Here is an 18,048-nt window from a genome sequence, read left to right as displayed (position 1 = left end):
GGTGAGACCAGAACACTCAGGGCTTCTAGAGGAAATGCTCACAGCATATTTATGGAAAGCAGTTTGGCAATATCCACCCTTCATTTCACATGATTATTGTGGAAAAAATTATCTCAGATCTGGCTTTAGGAAAAATTGAAGAACAGAAGTTCAGAAAATAATTAAAGCTTTATTTTGTCTAAAAGGTCATACATCTCTGTTTCTGAAGACTGGTCCATAGTACCCCATTTAGTTCATTTGGTGAGGTCATGTTTCATGGATGGTTGATGCTTATAGATATTTGTCAGTGTCTCATAATGGAAGAGTTAGGTATGTATTGGAGTCTTCACAGTCTGGGCTTGTTTGTACCTGTCCTTCTTGGGAAGGCTTTCCAGGTATTTGAAGGCACTTGGGCCCCATGCCAAATAATGCTGTGGTTTTTGCAGACTTGTAGTCTTCTCTCCCCTTTCCACAGATGGAGGAGCCTCTCCCTGTGGCCACCACCACCACTGGTCAACAGAAGGGCTCTGCCAGGCCACTACCAATGTTTACTTCTTCGTCAGCTTGTGGTGATGCCTTGGTGGTCTTGGATAAAATTTCGAAGAACTCTCTGGATTGCCATGCAGAGGCTCTTGTTCTTTTCCTTCACTTTCTCCCAAACAAATAAAGTCTCTCTGTGCTCAACCACCTGGAACTAGAGATGTGGTAATACAAGCACAACTGGGACTGTGCAGGGTCAGACCTGAAGCCAGCATAGCACTGGGTCTCATCCAAGGTCCTTCCCTTCATGGAATTGAGTTTCCCAGACCCTGGACATGTCCAGGGAGCTGGGGATTAGAGTTAAAAACCTTAGCAATTTACCTGATATTCTATTCTACTGCAGCTAGGCTGGCACTCAAACAGCAGCACAAAGTCCCTCCTCTTCCTTCCCCTTTCCACAAACAAAGTACCTATTTGTTGAAGGAACAGCTAAATGGGAAAAAGTGGAACTTAAGACAAACTGTCCCTATTTCCCTGTTTTTTTCCAAGGTCAGTTTTGCCAAGGGTAAGGACAAATCAGTGTACAAATAATGTGGACATCCATGACCAAAAATAGACAGAAAATTTAACTCAAGTCCTGTTGCATCTCTTTGTGGCTCCTTGTTGGCAGTGGAAATAAAATTTCATAATGGTCTGCCCAATGAAATTTAAAACTAAATTCTATCCAATTATTTTCCCCCAGCATTTCTGTGTAAAATGTCCAGCTCCAATCACAGCAGAAGGTCTGCAGATAACTTACTTAAGTAGCATGTGTGCCCAACCTGGATCAGTGCAGGAACATCAATATCATATTTGCTAAATTATATTGTTAATGAGGACATTTCCAGGAAGTTTCATTGATAGTCCCCTCATTTACATTCCAAGATGTATACATAATTCCAACAGACCGTGAGACACTCTTGGGAAATCAGTCCATAAATCACTCTTCTAGTGAGCAAACAAGATACATCACATCTTACATTTACCACATGTCATAGCAAATAAAGGGGCACATTTATTATTTACTTACTTTAGTTACATCAGTTTTTTAAGTTAAATTGTAAAAATCCATTGTGGTTAAATTATAAAACTCTATCAAACGTCTTAGACTGTCTACTACAGCAGAGTAGAGAAACTTGTGGTGGGAATTAGAGCACTTAGTTTGTTTTTATCACACATGTACACATGTGGAGGCAGTTTACACGCCTCTACTCCATGTTATAGTAGAGAATAATACAATTAAAATTTTCTACAAAAAATACATTTTCAGGAAACAACGATAATCTTCTTTTACAGGAAAGAAAATGGACAACTTAAAATATATATATAAGGGGTTAGGAATAGTGACTCATGCCTGTAATCCCAGCACTTTGGGAAGCCAAGACAGAAGGATCACTTGAGGCCAGGAGTTCAAGACTAGCCTGGGCAACATGAGAGACCATGTCTCTACAAAAAAATTTTTTTAATTAGCTGAACACAGTGTCACATGCCTGTGGTCCTAGCTACTCAAGAGACTGAGGTGAGAAGATTGCTTAAGCCCAAGAGTTTGAGGTTGCAGTAAGTTATGATTGTGCCACTGTACTCCATCCAAGGTAACTCCTGTTTCTAAATAAATAAATGAAATATATATGTATAGAAGACATGTTTGTGGAACAAGATTTGGCTGTCTACAAGTTAATGTATAGAAGAGAGAGTTTTTTTCTTTTTTGTATCTCCAAGTTGCTTACATTCCTTCATATCTTCGTTTCACAAATATTTATTGACCATCTACTAGGTTTTATGCACTTTGCTAAATAGAGTTAGGGATATGCAATGTGGCAGGCAAACACAAATGTAAACATGTATTGCTCTTATAATTAAAAGAATATAGTCTCTCTGATCAAAATAATCTTGGCATTTATAAAAGTTTACAGGAAAAAAAACAGGGTAAGGAATTTTCAAAATTTCAAGAAAAACTTGTAAACCAGAAACTCAAATGAATGGAAGTCAGATTGCAACTATATGGACATGGAAGAACTGGATTGACAGAAGTTCAGAAAATAATTAAAGCTTTTGAAATTATCCTAATAGTATTATTTGAAATAATCCTAATAGTATTATTTTAGTTCTTTGTTTCTTTAAAATTGTCTTCCAAGAAGTTTTAGAAACCTAGTGGCCTCCCCCTCATTAATTCACAGAGCCTCTGGAGGCCAAAGCAGGGACTGTCAACCTTGTGTGGTGAAGCCAGAACACTCAGGCCTTCTAGAGGGAATGCTCACTGCACATTTCTGGAAAGGAGTTTGGCAATATTCACATGATTATTGTGGAATTTACCTCAGACCTGGCTTTAGGAAAAATTGAAGAACAAACTGATAATGGAGCCCCAGATCAATCTTTCCTTCCTTCCTTCCTTCCTTCCTTCCTTCCTTCCTTCCTTCCTTCCTTCCTTCCTTCCCTTCCTTCCTTCCCTCATTCCCTCCTTCCCTCCCTCCTTCCTTTCTCTCTCTCTTTCTCTCTGCCTCCCTCCCTCCCTCTGTTTCTTTCTTTTTTGAGGCAGCATCTTTCTATGTCACCCAGGCTGGATTGCAGTGGTGCAATCACAGCTTACTGCAGACTTCACTTCGCAGGCTCAAGCAATCCTCCCACCTCAGCCTCCCCAAGTGCTGAGATTACAGGCACGAGCCACCACACCCAGTCCCAGATTCTGTTTTTTATACATTTTGCCCTTCTTACAGGGCCTCCTTTACCTCCAGTTGCTAGCCTCATGTTCTCTGTCCACAGACAAACCTGTCCCTAGAAAACAATCTTAGGAGAATCATTCAAACCATAGTTCACATGAGTGATGTGTCTTTTCCTTTTTCCATTGGCATTTGCACTAGGCAACGGTCAGCCTCTTAAACAAGAGGAATCACTTCTAAATTTCCTATTTTATCATCTTAGAATTGGAAATGTGGAGTGACTTTCAGCTCTGACATCCTGTGGTTCTAAATGTGTAGCATCATGTTTGGCCATATTTTACTAGGTATTATGGGGCTGTAGAGGGAGCAGAGAAAAGCAGGAGGGAAAAACTCTTTGTGGAAGAGCCTTCTATCAGTTAGGGTGATTTTTCTTACAAATAACAACAACAACAACATAAAACCTAACAGTAGTTTAGCCAAGAATGTTACTTAATTACTCACATAACAGAAAGTCTAGAGGTGGGCATTTTTGGGTGAGGGTCAGCAGCTCAGCACTGCCTGGTCACCTAGTCTGTCTCTCTGACCGGCTTGTCTTCCCCATCATAATTCCTGAAGGTCTGCTGTAGCAGCAAGTATCACATTCTCACATAACAGTGTTCAGGGAAAGGAAGGAAAGTCAAAGGGCTGGACTCACAGGCCTTTCCTGCTTTGTCTGGGAGGATTCTTTCCCAGAGCCCTCGGCAAACGCCGCTTACATCGCATTGTCCAGAACTTGGTCATTCTGCCATCTCTAGCAGTAAGGAGTTGATGGACGCCAATCACGATTTATCCTCTAGGGTTGGGCACATTGACACTTGAGAAAAATGGAGGTTTTCCTAGCAAGGGAAAGCCAGTAGCATCTGCCACAACCTTGAAACCATATCACAAAGGAGCTTCTCTGAATAGGTCTATGACCAGGCTTAAAAATGGATGAGGTCAACCCAGGTATGGTAGCTCATGCCTGTAATCCCAGCACTTTGGGGGGCTGGGGTGGGCGATCACTTGAGCTGAGAAGTTCAACACCAGCCTGCGCAACATAGTGAGACCTCATCTCTTAAAAAAATAAAGTAGCCAGGCAAGGTGGTGTGTACCTGTAGTCTCAGCTACTCAGTAGGCTGATGTAGAAGAATCACTTGAGCCTGGGAGGTTGAGGTTTCAGTAAGCCGTTATCATGCCACTACACTCCAGCCTGGGCAACAGAGGGAGACCTTGTCTCAAAAGAAAAAATAAAGAAAGAAAATGTCTGAGGTCAAATACCTGTACTCTTTAAGATCCCTCTACCTTCCAGATCCTGCCTTGCAACTCTTTGGGTTAAGAAGGGAAGAGGGTGTATGAAGAGAATAGATGATGATATTCTGAGTGGAAAAGGGAAACAGGATGGTGTAGCACTATGTCCAACTTTCCTATTCTCATAATTTCTCTCATATTTTTAGACTTTAAGTGTATTCTGCTGAACATCTTCACTTATATCTACAAATTGATAGAAAAACTAATAGAATGTTTTGATTAGGCTATTCTCAAACTGAAATGGTCCACAGATGGTTGTATTCAGTTTTATTTATTAATTCAAAAATCTCCACTTATCAAATACTAGCATGCTAAGAAAACAGATAATTTGATCTGGGGCCTCTTTCATTGTATGTGGGCTAATGTGTGTGTGTGTATGTGTCTGTGTCTGTGTGTGTTGAGATGGAGTTTTGCTGTTGTTGCCTAGGCTGGAGTACAATGGTGCAATCTTGTCTCACTGGAACCTCCACTTCCTGGATTCAAGTAATTCTACTGCCTCAGCCTCCTGAGTAGCTGGGATTACGGGCGCCCGCCACCATGCCCAGCTAATTTTTTGTATTTTTAATAGAGACCAGGTTTCACCATGTCGGCCATGCTGGTCTTCAACTCCTGACCTCAGGTGATCCACCCACCTTGGCCTCCTAAAGTGCTGGGATTATGGGCGTCAGCCACTGCTCAGGGCAGGGGTCTAATGTCTCAAATATTATGCAAATATTCTGTTTGTAATTTTAATTTTTTAAATAGTTTTTTTTTTTAAATTTTCTTTCTTCTTATTTTTAGAGACAGGGTCTCTCTCTGTTCAGGCTGTAATGCAGTGGTGCGATCACAGCTCACTATGGCCTTGAACTCCTGGCTCAAGCAATTTTCCTGCCTCAGCACCCTGAGTAGCTAGGACCACAGGTGCATTCTACCATGCCTAATTTTTTAAAAAGCTTTGATAGGGTTTTGCTAAATTGCCTCACCCAGTATTGGTAATTTTTAAATTGCTGTTTTCCCAGGATAGCCTTAGAGTAAGATCAAAATTCTCAGACTTCATAAGGGCTAAGCAAAATATTTCTATGAGGGCTAATGCAGGAAAAAAATAAGAATGTTTAAATGACACATTTTTAAAATCAAAAGGAAAATCGTTTTACTGATTCCAAAGTAGAAAAAAGTCTCCATTTTTAGGATATATAGACCTGTTACATTCAATAGAGGAAAGACAGTTTTAAATTTTTCATTTCTTTTTTAGCTATTAAAATGTTGATATCTTGGCACTTTTGAAAAGAAACAACTTAGATGCAAACTAATCTTTTGTCTTTTATAGTTGAGTAGACTTTTACAGTACATGAAATTTGTTCATATAGATTACCTCATGTTATCTTTCAATTAATGTGTCAAAAATTACTGTTATTCTGATTTACAGAAGAAGATACAGGTTCAAAGGAATAAAATTACTTACCTAAGATGATGGAATGTGAGCTATGAAGTTAGGGCTAAAATTAGATTGGTATGTGTGCTGTAACACTTACTAGTGCCTATTCTGTGTCAGGCACCATTATGACACTGGAAATAATAAACTAATAAATATTAGACCTAACAGTTATTGAAGACTAGGTGTCAGGCACTGTCTTAAATGCTTACATGCATTTCATTTAATCCCCTCAACAGACCTATGAAATAGGAACTATTAAAATTCTCATTTTACAGATGTAGATAGTAAAGTCTAGAGAGTTACATAAGGTCATACTTCTAGATATGGGGAATTGCTGGCTCTTAATCATTTAACAAGCACACGTCTCTCTCATTTAAGCATTTAACTGAAGCCATACCTGGGTTGTAGTTATCTCCTCTCTGCTTGAGCTGCTCATGAGTTTCATCTGTGCAAGGTAAAGCCACATTGGGAAGCGCTGACTGCAATAATCCATGGTTGTCTCTTCCAAGTGTTCTGCATTTTTTCATGACTTTCAAGTTGCCGTGATGGTATCCAAAGGAAGGATGAACAATCGAAATGCTCACCTGCCAGAAGAGCAAGGTTGCTGCTAGTCTCAGCCACCACTGAAATCAGAAACACCAGTGCTGACTAAATTCTGACCATTTCTTGCTTTCGCTTTTTTGTGTATGTTGGTTTCATTTTTTTTCTCATTACAGATGGCTTTTTTTCAAATGGTAGGAATCTCAGTCACCAATAGCTCATGTATTCATCTTTATCTTTTTGGCTTCCACCAACTGGAAAGGGTCTGACTTTCTTGGTCTAGTTGGAAATAATTATACAAAAGGGCTCTGACTGGCCTGGCTTATATAAGAAGCCACCCTGTGCCAATCAAATGTAGTTAAGGAGATACATCATGTAAGACCGTGTAAGAGATGACAGGTATAGTTGGGCAATTTGTGCAATTTTCAAAGATGCCCAGGAGGAGGGCATGTAAAGATTGAAACCAAGCCTGTTATCTGCTCACCACACCATGCAGCATGGAGTAGGGACCTTCCCAGAGGAAGGGATTCCCTTTGTCTCTCTCTGACATTGGGTTTTCCAAACTGGGCACTCATGGAGCTAAGCCCTTTTTTCACATTTATTAGGCAGGTGGTAGCCATGGGTAAAATATGACAGCTTCTGAGGAAATCATATATTTGTAGGGTGAGGAAGAAAAGAGAAGTATTCATTTCAGAAAAAGGAGAAATACCAGAACACTGAGAGAAAACTTAAGCTATTGACTGTGCTTTAAGTTGCCTAGTAGTACTGATGCTCCCTCTTTAGAAAGCTATAAAATATTTTGAACAGTTTTACAATCAAGTCACGAAAAAAATGATAAATAGAGGCTCTACGGTATGAGTAACAACCACTGCCATAGCAAGATCTAAGCAGCACCTTGGAGAGCAGCTTGCTACTTTTCCCTGGCAGGCACCATCGCTGCAGATGACTCAGCTCTCTTGCACTGAAGTTCAAAAACAATTTCACAGTTTTTATGCAAAAATATTCTGAAATTTAATAGAGATGCCTGTTAGTTTCCACTAGCAAAGAGCTACTGAAAACATCTCAGGTTATATTAAAATGATACATTTAGCACCAGGCTTGTGGAGCTGTAAAGACATTTAAAAAAGAAAAGTGGTTTCTCAAAGGCCAAAGTAAGTTTTCTCTGGAATACAGTTATGCTACCTCTACCCAGCAGGCCTGACATATCCTCCAGAGCTGTGGTTGTGTGGAGCTGGTAAGACTCAACATGTCTAAAGATGGGCGGTAAGAGGCAGACTACAGGGCTTGACCTGCTGGCCCCATTTCAATGCAGTCTATCCAGCACACATGCCAAGATGTAAAGTCCCCAGTGTAGTTATTCTGGGACACACATAAAAATCTTAAGACTGTGAACTTTGCAAACTTCATCAGGCAGAATGCAGTGAGGGGGAAATCTGATATTTCAAAGGCTGGAACAACAAACTCACTGTTTCATGTTGCTGCGGCATCTTCCCAAGCTTAAGAAGTTTTTTAATTTTAGACTCTCCATGAGCGGGTTCCATTTTCCTTCCCTCCTCATTGATCCTTGTTCCTTTCCTGCAGTCGCTTTTCTTTGATGGCCCCAATTGATGTGCATGACTTAACCTCTTTCTACTTTTCTGCTTCCTCTTTCCTGGAGGTTTCTCTTTTTTCAATGAAATAGGTCCTAAAGAAATGAGCAACAGTGGGGACTCAGAGAAGCATAAAAATGGTAACAAAGCCATTCAGGGTGAGGATGGGCAATGCTCAGTCAGTCTTCTCCCTCTCTCCTTCATTTCTCTTCTTTATTTTCTTCTTATATGTCACTCATCAGCCATTCTTCATTTCTTCTTTTGTCTCTCCTCATCTTTCCTACCTATAACTACACTCTCCTTACAGAATTTATCTTGTCAGGAATGCTGATGGCATGCTCACTTCATTTTAAATTTGGTAATAGTATATTGAATTAAAACAACATACTTTCAACAAGGGACTCAAGGGAAATGTGTTCTGTGTGCAGGAATCAACAGACTAACTCTGCCTTGCCCTTCCCCATGTGTGAAACTTGTTTTGGGTTAAGTAGAAGTCGCATGTATCACTCCTGGGTGGAAGTTTTTTGTTTTTTGGTTTTTTTTTTTGAGATGGAGTTTCACTCTTGTTACCCAGGCTGGAGTGCAATGGCGCGATCTCGGCTCACCGCAACATCTGCCTCCTGGGTTCAGGCAATTCTCCTGCCTCAACCTCCTGAGTAGCTGGGATTACAGGCATGTGCCACCATGCCCAGATACTGTTTTGTATTTTTAGTAGAGATGGGGTTTCACCATGTTGACCAAGATGGTCTCGATCTCTTGACCTCGTGATCCACCCACCTCGGCCTCCCAAAGTGCTGGGATTACAGGCTTGAGCCACCGCGCCTGGCATCCTGGGTGAAAGTTTTAAGGGCCAGTGCTTTGCTGTGTTCTCTTTCTCTCTGCCACAGTAACTGGGCAGACAGTAACACAGACAAGCTTTTCTGTGTTCTCTTTCTGCCACAGTAACTGGGCACATTTCAGATGGTGTCCCCCTCAGCCTGAATCCAAGAAAGAGGATGACTGAGCAGAGACCACAGCTGACCTGCAGTGGTCAGGTAGAATAAACTAGAAATAAACTCTTCTTGTTTTATACCACATAGATTCTCAGGCTGTTTGTTACTGCAACATAATGTAACATCCTCACTGTTACAGTGCAGGAGCTGATAATAACAAGGCTGACAGAGTGATATTCTTTCTATTGAGTAACCTTTGTGGAAAATTGCACCATGAAATTGCAGCTTGAAAATCACTGAAATCAGAAAGGTAGGTCAGTAACAGAGTATTTCTGGTCCTTAGCATCTTAATTTTACTTATGTTTCAGACAGAAAAGAAGGATACCAAATCAACTATAGTGCTGCCCTATAATCTCTTCTTCCTACTCCCTGTTCTCTGACGTTCAGCTGGGCCTGCTGGTTCTTTACTGGTAACCTCCGGGGATAGGGACACTGCTGCCTCATTTATTGGTGTGTTAGAAGCAAGGGCAAGTCTTTCCCGGATTTCCAGCAGCACAGCAGAAACCAAGCTGTACTTCAAAATAGACTTTATTGAAGAGTTGAGGAAAATGGAAGAGAAATGCAACACTGAGTAAACTTTACAGTTATTAGTCAGGCACGAGCCTATCTTCTGGTTCTCTCCCTCTCTCCTGCCCAGATGGAGACTTTCTGCTTATGTACTCTCCATCCCTTACATTCATCCCAATGTTAGAAATGGCTCAGGAATCTCCCTGCCTTAGACCTCTGGCCCCAAAGAGAAGGAAAATGTTCTCTCTCCCAAGTTGCTTACAAAATCCTTATTTGTTACTCTAGGCCTGATCATTTCCCAAGATGACTGATTCTGGGATCACCATTTCCTTTAGAAGAAACTGTGAACTTTGGGTACAAAGTTCATGTACCATGATCTGACCTCATCTTCACGTACCATGATCTAACCCTATGGTTCCAATAAGACAATCACCTAACTGTACCAGAAAGGAGAAAATAGGCTCTGCTCTGGCAACAAACACTATAACAGGTCAAAAGCAATCAACACAAACATTCATTTCTCATTTATATGAAGCCTGATCTACATTGACTAGTCCTCCCACATTAAATACACACACCATGTGTAGTCTCTGGGAGCTATGGCAGGAAAAGGAGAATCAGAGGGTTGAGGGGAGTACAGTGGCCTACACCACTTCCACCCAGATAGCCAGAACTCAGCCTCAGGGGCCCAGTCAACCCCAGGGGAGCCTGGGAAGCCAACACTCTCTATGAGTCCAACAGGAAGAAATGCATTAGTAAACGCATAGCAGCATCTTTGCCACAGTACCTTTCCCAAGGTTTTAGGTAATCAATCAACAATTACACCCAAGTGAGGGATATTAATAGTCCAGCCCAGATGGAGTTGTACCAAGCTCAGCCTCAACACTTCTGATTCTTCTTATTAAGGTCTTTTAAACAATTCTAGAATGTTATCTCATCCAGGATCACCTTTTAACTTTAATACTGCAGAAATGTAGGTCAAAACAGAGGCTCTTGACATAAAGAGTAGTTCAGTAGAGCACATTAAGTGGTATCAGGAAATGAGTGAAATGTAAAATACATTGGATGAAAAATATGTCTCTACAGGTACCCAAGAGAGAAAAAACAGTAGAGAATTTAAAACACTTATTCTCAAAATTGTAAGAAAAAGTTACTATATCCCATCAAAAACTAGGTAATATACGAAGTCACTGGTCTAAAACTCCTAGAACATAATTTGAAGGGACATGAAAGAATGAATGTAACTAATGGAATAACGCTGCTAGTGAATTAGGAACTACAGAAACTATGGTAGAAATGATCTATTTTCTCAAGGGCAGAAATTTTAAAAATAATGTCTCAAGGATGGCTAATCATTCAGAAAGGTCTTTTATGTAGTATGTGTACTGTATTCAGGAAAATTTTTCATGGTGTTTCTATAATATTTATTTTTTAGAATGACTTGAAATTTATTAATTCCAGACCTTTCCTTCTTCTTTGGCAAAATCCTGTTCCTTTGTTAGTTTTTCTGTGAAGTTTCCTTTCATTCTGCGTAGGGTGAATACTTCGATTCTAGGTAATTCTATTGCATTTTTCTCCGCACCTGTTTAACAAGATTTTTTACCTTAATAAATTGTGACTTGTCTTTATGACTTTATAAACTAGTAATACCTTCCTAAGGATGGAAGGTAGGTATTTTCATGCATCTATCCCAGTGACTAGAATAGTACTTGGCACATAGAAGCCATGCAATCTATGTCAACTGCATGGATGAATAGCATTTAAAGGTACCGTTATTTCCCTATCATACTTGGTCATATGTGTGTGTTTCATGTGTTGTGGGGGTATGAATTATAATTATATCTGTGTAGCATCACATACGAAGGGAAGTATCTAAAATTATGTTCAACCTATCAAAATAGTTCACTGATTAAAATATAGAAAAGGTTTGAGAACTATTTATGTAGACAATTCCACCACAGGAAGAAACTCTGAGGTTCTTATTTGCCAAATAAAACTTGTCATACTCCACAGTGGTAACCCTATGTTTACCTCTGTGCCATTTCCTTTATAGTTAAAATCAGAAAATTAAAAAATGTTTTCTTTTTTTTTCTTTAAAGGCACATGACACACTATTGTAATCTCAGGTAAGTATTTTAGAATATTTTTAGTGTGAAATAAAGAAAATTATCAAAAATTTTTTCTCAGTATAAACTTTTAAGCCCACATGATAAATCAGCATTTAAAACAAATTTTTTCATGTGAGTTATGATTTTCTGATTTACCATGTATTTTCTGAGAGGTAAGCATGGTAAGCCTTGTTGAAAAACAAAATGAGAGAGTGGTAGACGGCTGGGTGCGGTGGCTCACGCCTGTAATCTCAGCACTTTCGGAGGCCGAGGCGGGCAGATCATGAGGTCAAGAGATCAAGACCATCCCGGCCAACATGGTGAAACTCTGTCTCTACTGTAAATACAAAAAAATTAGCTAGGCGTGATGGCGTGTGCCTGTAGTCCCAGCTACTCGGGAGGCTGAGGCAGGAGAATTGCTTGAACCAGGAAGGGGGAAGTTGCAGTGCGCCGAGGTCGCACCACTGCACTCGCCTGGTGCCTGGTGACAGAGTAAGACTCTGTCTCAAAAAAAAAAAAAAAAAAAAAAAGAGGGAGTGGTAGATTTTAATTGAATTTTCCTAAAACTGCACTGCTACATTTTCCCATTTATTATAGGCAATGGCATTTTGTCATTTGTCAACCCCCCTGCAATTTTTTTTTCTTCCTGTAAGTCAAAAAAGTCTTCTTCAGGGCATTTAGGATAAGTTGTAATAACACATCTGATAGCTCCAAATAATTCTCTTCTATCATTGTACACAGTGAATATTATTAATGGGAAACTCTTTGCATGGTCCCTGAAAATAGCCAATAACTCAACTTGTCAGCATTTTGGTAACTACAGGCTTCAATTCAGCATGAAGAAATATACGATTCCATTTAGCAGTTTCAAAACTAATGAATACAGATGGTGAACTCTCACCTTTCAGGCAAAGAGACGCAAATTATTATACCTAGACACTTATTTCTAATAACATCATTTCAATTTACCTCTCAGTTACCTGATATTAGAAGTATTTGTCTAGGTGTTGGATCAGAATTTAATCACCATTTCAGAGTTCCAGACCCAGTCTGAAGCACCAGCTCAAACTCTTATCAGCAACTGAGGGACAATGTTTCTTATCCCTTCCCTATACTATCTTATCTCCTTTCCTTTCTACCTTTCAAGTTTATTTCTAAGCATCCCAGAAATAACTTTTTGAATGAGGATTAATCATGAAAACAGGGTAGTTGTTAGCTGGACATGGCTTTTGTCTTGATCCTCCTTCCATCTTTACTCACTTCAAGACACAGATTATGCCTCCTTTTTTAAAATACACTTCCTTCTTCCTTGCCCAAACACCCTCAGTCTGGTTGAATGAAAAGGAACAGATGTCCTCAGATAGCCTAGCATCAAGCTGCAACTGAAATGGGTGAACTGCCAATACCAGGATGCTCATCTCACTAGTAAGGCCATTCCTCAGACTACATAGCCTTTCGGATCCCATTGTTTTGCCACTGTTCCTTTCGACTTCACCCAGCTGCAAAGGCATGGGAGTTCCTCTCCTATAGTACAACTCATCTTTCTCCAAAGTGTGTTAAGAGTTAAAGGGCATGTAAATTTTAATGCTTTCTTAAATAATAATTATAAACATAAATAAAATGAAATTACATACAGCTTATCAGCTGCAAAGTTCAGGAAAAGTGGAGCACATGAACTAGACATTCAAACAGCTACTAAAAATATTTAAAAAGAAAAAAAAGATTCCCCAACCTATTTTAGCTGGCACAAAATGTCATGCTGTTTATGGTGTTAGTCCCACACCTGCCTCAACACTTAGGTTTGTCTTCTCCGTGTTCCCATGCACTTCATGCTTCCCTTCTGTGTCAATCTGCATTGTACTCATCCACTACTCCTGGAGTGGGGTATTAGGCTATAGGCTCCCTGAGGGCAAGTACTGCATCATATACTTCACTATGTCAAGAGGGCCTAGCGTGGTGGTAGAACATGCTCAATAAACACTGTTGAATGAATGTTTGAATGGTCAAAATGCACAGACAGCAAGATGAAAGAAATGTTAGCTTGGATACTTCTTTTGCACTCAGAGATTTCTCGCATCTACTTTTTAATGGGATTTTGTTTTGCTTTTCAAATCAACTCTGATGTAAACAGCAGAACTATTTTTGAAGATGGTATGTTGTAGCTAGCTCCAGTGATGTCCTGGCAAATGTTTATTGATATAGCTGATTTCATGCCATCAGCATGTTGTCACCGAGCACAGCATTGAAGAGATATTCAGTAGCACATCATTCAAGAGTGTTTTCATCACATAGGTACAATATGAGAAAATTAGCTCAAGAATATAGATTACAGTAAAATGTAGCAAAAACAAGAAGTGAAGGAATATGAATGTTTACTACTTTTGTTTTTAATATAATTTAATTGTAAGTTTAATATATTTTTAATAGATGTATGTAACAATTAGCTTGCAAAATTCCTAATAATTTAATTATTTCTCTTATGGTACTGTAGGAGTTGACTCCAGCACACCACTGAATATTCTTATAAGTACCCTTCATTACCCAAATCTTCCCCCTCTAGCCTAGACCCCATGCAGGACCACTTTAACCACTTCTTTGCTAGCATTCTCCACCAGGAATATGTGCTGTTTAATTAAAACAACTAGCTGTTTTGGTTAATAGCAGAGAAATACAAAAGTTCGTAAGAAAGGCGAGTGAGATCAGAAAGAAGGTTGAGACATTCTTTAACTCTCTACAATCTTATTACGTAGCTTAAGCTGCAGGTGAATAGCCTGAATAGCCTGCTTCAACTTAGTATTTTGTATTGGGTAGCATCGGCCATTTCTATCCTTCACTACCTCCACAGTCCAGCTTGATTTCAGTCCCACATTTTCTGTCTAACTGTATTTTCTGTCATGTGTGCCTCCCTCTCAACCTTCTCAATTGCAGAAACCTCTGAAATTACACTTCATTCCAAAACTGTCTCTTGACTTTGGATGAAAGGTGATGATTTCACCAATACTGCTCTACCATACCACACCAAATTTGCTCTTGTTTTTTTTAAACCACACCAAAATACTTCTATGGTGACTTGATTTTGTAGCTGTATTATAAATGTATTGAATATTTTCATCACCCTTTTCTACATATGCTTCAGACTGTCTACTCTTCATGGGAAGTATATTTTCATAGATTTAAGAGTGGTAATTTTCTTTCCTTTTTTTAACTTTTAAGTTCAGGGGTATATGTGCAGGTTTGTTACATAGGTAAACTTGTCTCATGAAGGTTTGTTGCACAGATTATTTTGTCACCCAGGTAATAAACCTGATCCTCTTCCTCCTCCACCCTCTACCCTCTTGTAGACCCCAGTGTGTGTTGTTCCCCTCTATGTATCATGTGTTCTCATCATTTAGCTCCCACTTATAAGTGAGAACATGAGGTATTTGGTTTTCTGTTCCTGCATTAATTTGCTAAGTATAATGGCCTCCAGTTCCATCCATGTCCCTGCAAAGGACATGATCTCATTCTTTTTATGGCCGCATACTATTCCATGTTATATATGTACCACACTTTCTTTAGCCAGTCTATCAATGATGGGCATTTAGGCTGATTCCATGTCTTTGCTATTGCAAATAGTGCTGCAGTGTATATATACATGCATGTGTCTTTATAGTAAAACAATTTGTATGCCTTTGGGTATATATCCAGTAATGGGATTGCTAGGTTGAATGGTATTTCTCTCTTATGTCTTTGAGGAATTGCCACACTGTCTTACACAATGGTTGAACTAATTTACACTCCAACCAACATTGTATAAGCATTTCCTTTTCTCCACAACCTTGCCAGCATATGTTATTTTTTTAACCTTTTTATAGTCATCCTTACTGGTATGAGATGGCATCTCATTGTAGTTTTGATTTGCATTTCTCTAATGATCAGTGATACTGAGATTTTTTTCATATGATTTTTGGATGCATGTATGTCTTCTTTTGAGAACTGGATGTTCATGTTCTTTGCCCACTTTATAACGGTTTTTTTCTTGTAAATTTATTTAAGTTCCTTATAAATGCTGGATAAGAATGGTAATTTTCATGATGAGTTAATTGATAGATGTAGATTCATGTATATGAGCAGCAACACATGAAATGGTGACTCTATCTTAGAGTATGAGTCCTCTTTAAAAAGCAAGTAATGATAATGATGGTAATGCTTTCAAACTTCTGGCACTGTTCCTGTGTCTTAGCACATTATTCATGCATGATAACCTATACAGAAATTGTGCCAAGACACACTTTCAAAAATCCACAATCTTCATGTCTTTCCTTATATATATCTTCTAAGTTATGAATACATAGCACATAAACAAATTCCAGCTATTTTGTGCTTTAAGAGTAATGAAGCCGTTTTTCAGTTGCTTCATCCTTAAAAACAGAAACAACCATTAGATTTTATTTCTAAATGTTTAATTCATTGCTACACTCATCATAATCCGGGCTACAGATGGCAGACATACTTTCAAAAATTCTATTTCTAAGTAAACAGCATTTCCTTGAACAGCTCTGAAGAGAGAACATACATTATTTACATTCCTGTCAGTTCTCTGCATTTTGCCCAAGTTTGCAAGCATACTTTGGATGAGCCTGGTATCACTATAAAGCAAGTGTGTGCTCTCAAATTTGGTTAAAGAGAAAAACCAAACTAGAATAGAGGAAAATCCCTTTCCAAGAGATTCTTCTGGTTTGATTGCTTTATTTTTAAATTTACATATAGCTTACTCAGTCTTTTTTAAGGCAGACTTATCATTTCCATTCCTATTTTCTCTGTTCATAAATACCTGGCCAAATGTAGTTCACTTAATTAACAGCTCTCTAAATAGACTGAGTTTTCTGCCTTAAGGGATGAAACACTGGAAGGCAGAAACTTCTGTATTGTCTGGCAAAGATCCAGAAGTACCTAATCACATGCTTGAACTGAAGAAATATAACAGACCCAAATGCAGATGACAGGAGCAGAGATGGAGGCCACAAGGCATAGGAGAGAATGGGGATGGAGAGGTGGTGACCTTTTTTCTGTTCTCCACATCTGAAAGGCTGGTTTTAGGCATAATATTTATTAATTTTAGCAATATGTATGCATCAAATGAGCTCAAAAATCAGACCAAGCAGATAATAGTAAAACCATCTTACTGAAATTTCTGGAAACAACAGTTTCAGCCATTTGACATGTAAGTGTATATCCTTTGGTCATGGAAATATGAAACATATAAGCAAAATTTTAAAGAAAAATAAAATAGATAAAAATGAAGATAATGAAAATTATCAAATTAATGAATTTACTAGACACAGTAATTTATACCTCTCTACAGCATGAATATTAGCTGTATTTCTGAGGTTTGCTACTAACAACACTGATTTCTGGGCTGCAAGATAACTGGGGCAAAGGTCATTCTGGGATCCTATTGAATTGGCTGGCTATATGCTTTTAAAAAGCAATTATGTATTTCATACATATAAGATTAAAGTGGGACAGCAATATTTGGAACTTGAAACATTTGTGACAATTACAGACTTCGATCGCATTTTATGTCCTTCTTTATATATATGTATGTGTATATATATATAATTTTTATTTTAATATATATAGTTTGTATTTTTGTTTTGATGTGGGGTCTCACTCTGCTTCCCAGGCTGGAGTGCAGTGGCACTATCATGGCTCACTGCAGCCTCAACTTCCTGGGTTCAAGTGATCCCAGGAGGATCCCAGGAGCCTCCCAAGTAACTGGGACTATGGGTGTGAGCCATCACAACTGTCTAATTTTTTTATTTTTTATTTTGTAGAGACAGGGTCTCACTATGTTGCTCAGGTTGTCTTGAACCCTTGGGTTCAAGCAATCCTCCCACCTTGGCCTCTTAAAGTGTTGGGATCAATTTTTGTTGCTCATGCACCAGGAGATTCCCAGCAGAGGAGCCCCAAGGGTCTCCAGCACGACTCTTGGGGCTGGCGAGGCGGTTTTGCTGCTGCCTTGGTGCGGTGGTTCTTGGTGCAGAGTCAGAAAAGCACCATCAATCTTAACGCTGCTGTTTTGGCCAGTGCAGTGGGTTGCTCAGATTTTAGCTCCAGGAATCAACAAGTTGGACGTCCATTCAGAAACCCAACTATAAAGACGGTAATTATAAAGACCACGGATGGATAAATCTATAACGAAGGGAAGAAACCAGCCTAAAAAGCCTGAGAATACCCAAAATCAGAACGCCTCTCCCTCTACAGGTGATTGCAGTTCCTCATCAGCAACGGAACAAGGCCTAATGGAGAAAGACTGTTCCATTAACTGAAGCAGGCTTTAACAAGTGGATGATAAGAAACTTCTGGGAATTAAAAGAACTTGTTCTAACCCAATGCAAAGAAACTAAGAACTTTGAAAAAAGGTTTGACGAAATG

The 18,048-nt window shown here is 39.2% G+C and overlaps 1 long non-coding RNA gene across 2 annotated transcripts in view; it reads right to left on the bottom strand.

Annotated features, from left to right (window-relative positions):
• LOC108309870 overlaps window positions 1–18,048 on the bottom strand; it is a 170,036-nt gene that overhangs the window by 90,590 nt on the left and 61,398 nt on the right. Inside the window, exon 1 of one of the 2 annotated variants that reach the window (XR_001827536.2) lies at window positions 6,293–6,571. The exons of the other annotated variant lie outside the window; for it this stretch is intronic. This is a non-coding gene — a long non-coding RNA (uncharacterized LOC108309870). Of the gene's footprint in view, window positions 1–6,292; window positions 6,572–18,048 lie in introns of those variants that run through there. 2 annotated transcript variants of the gene reach the window in all.

Source organism: Cebus imitator, unplaced genomic scaffold, assembly GCF_001604975.1.
Source record: "Cebus imitator isolate Cc_AM_T3 unplaced genomic scaffold, Cebus_imitator-1.0 Scaffold98, whole genome shotgun sequence".
NCBI lineage: Eukaryota > Metazoa > Chordata > Mammalia > Primates > Cebidae > Cebus > Cebus imitator.
Note: the sequence above shows the minus strand (reverse complement) of the source record. Positions and strands in the feature narration are given on the sequence as shown.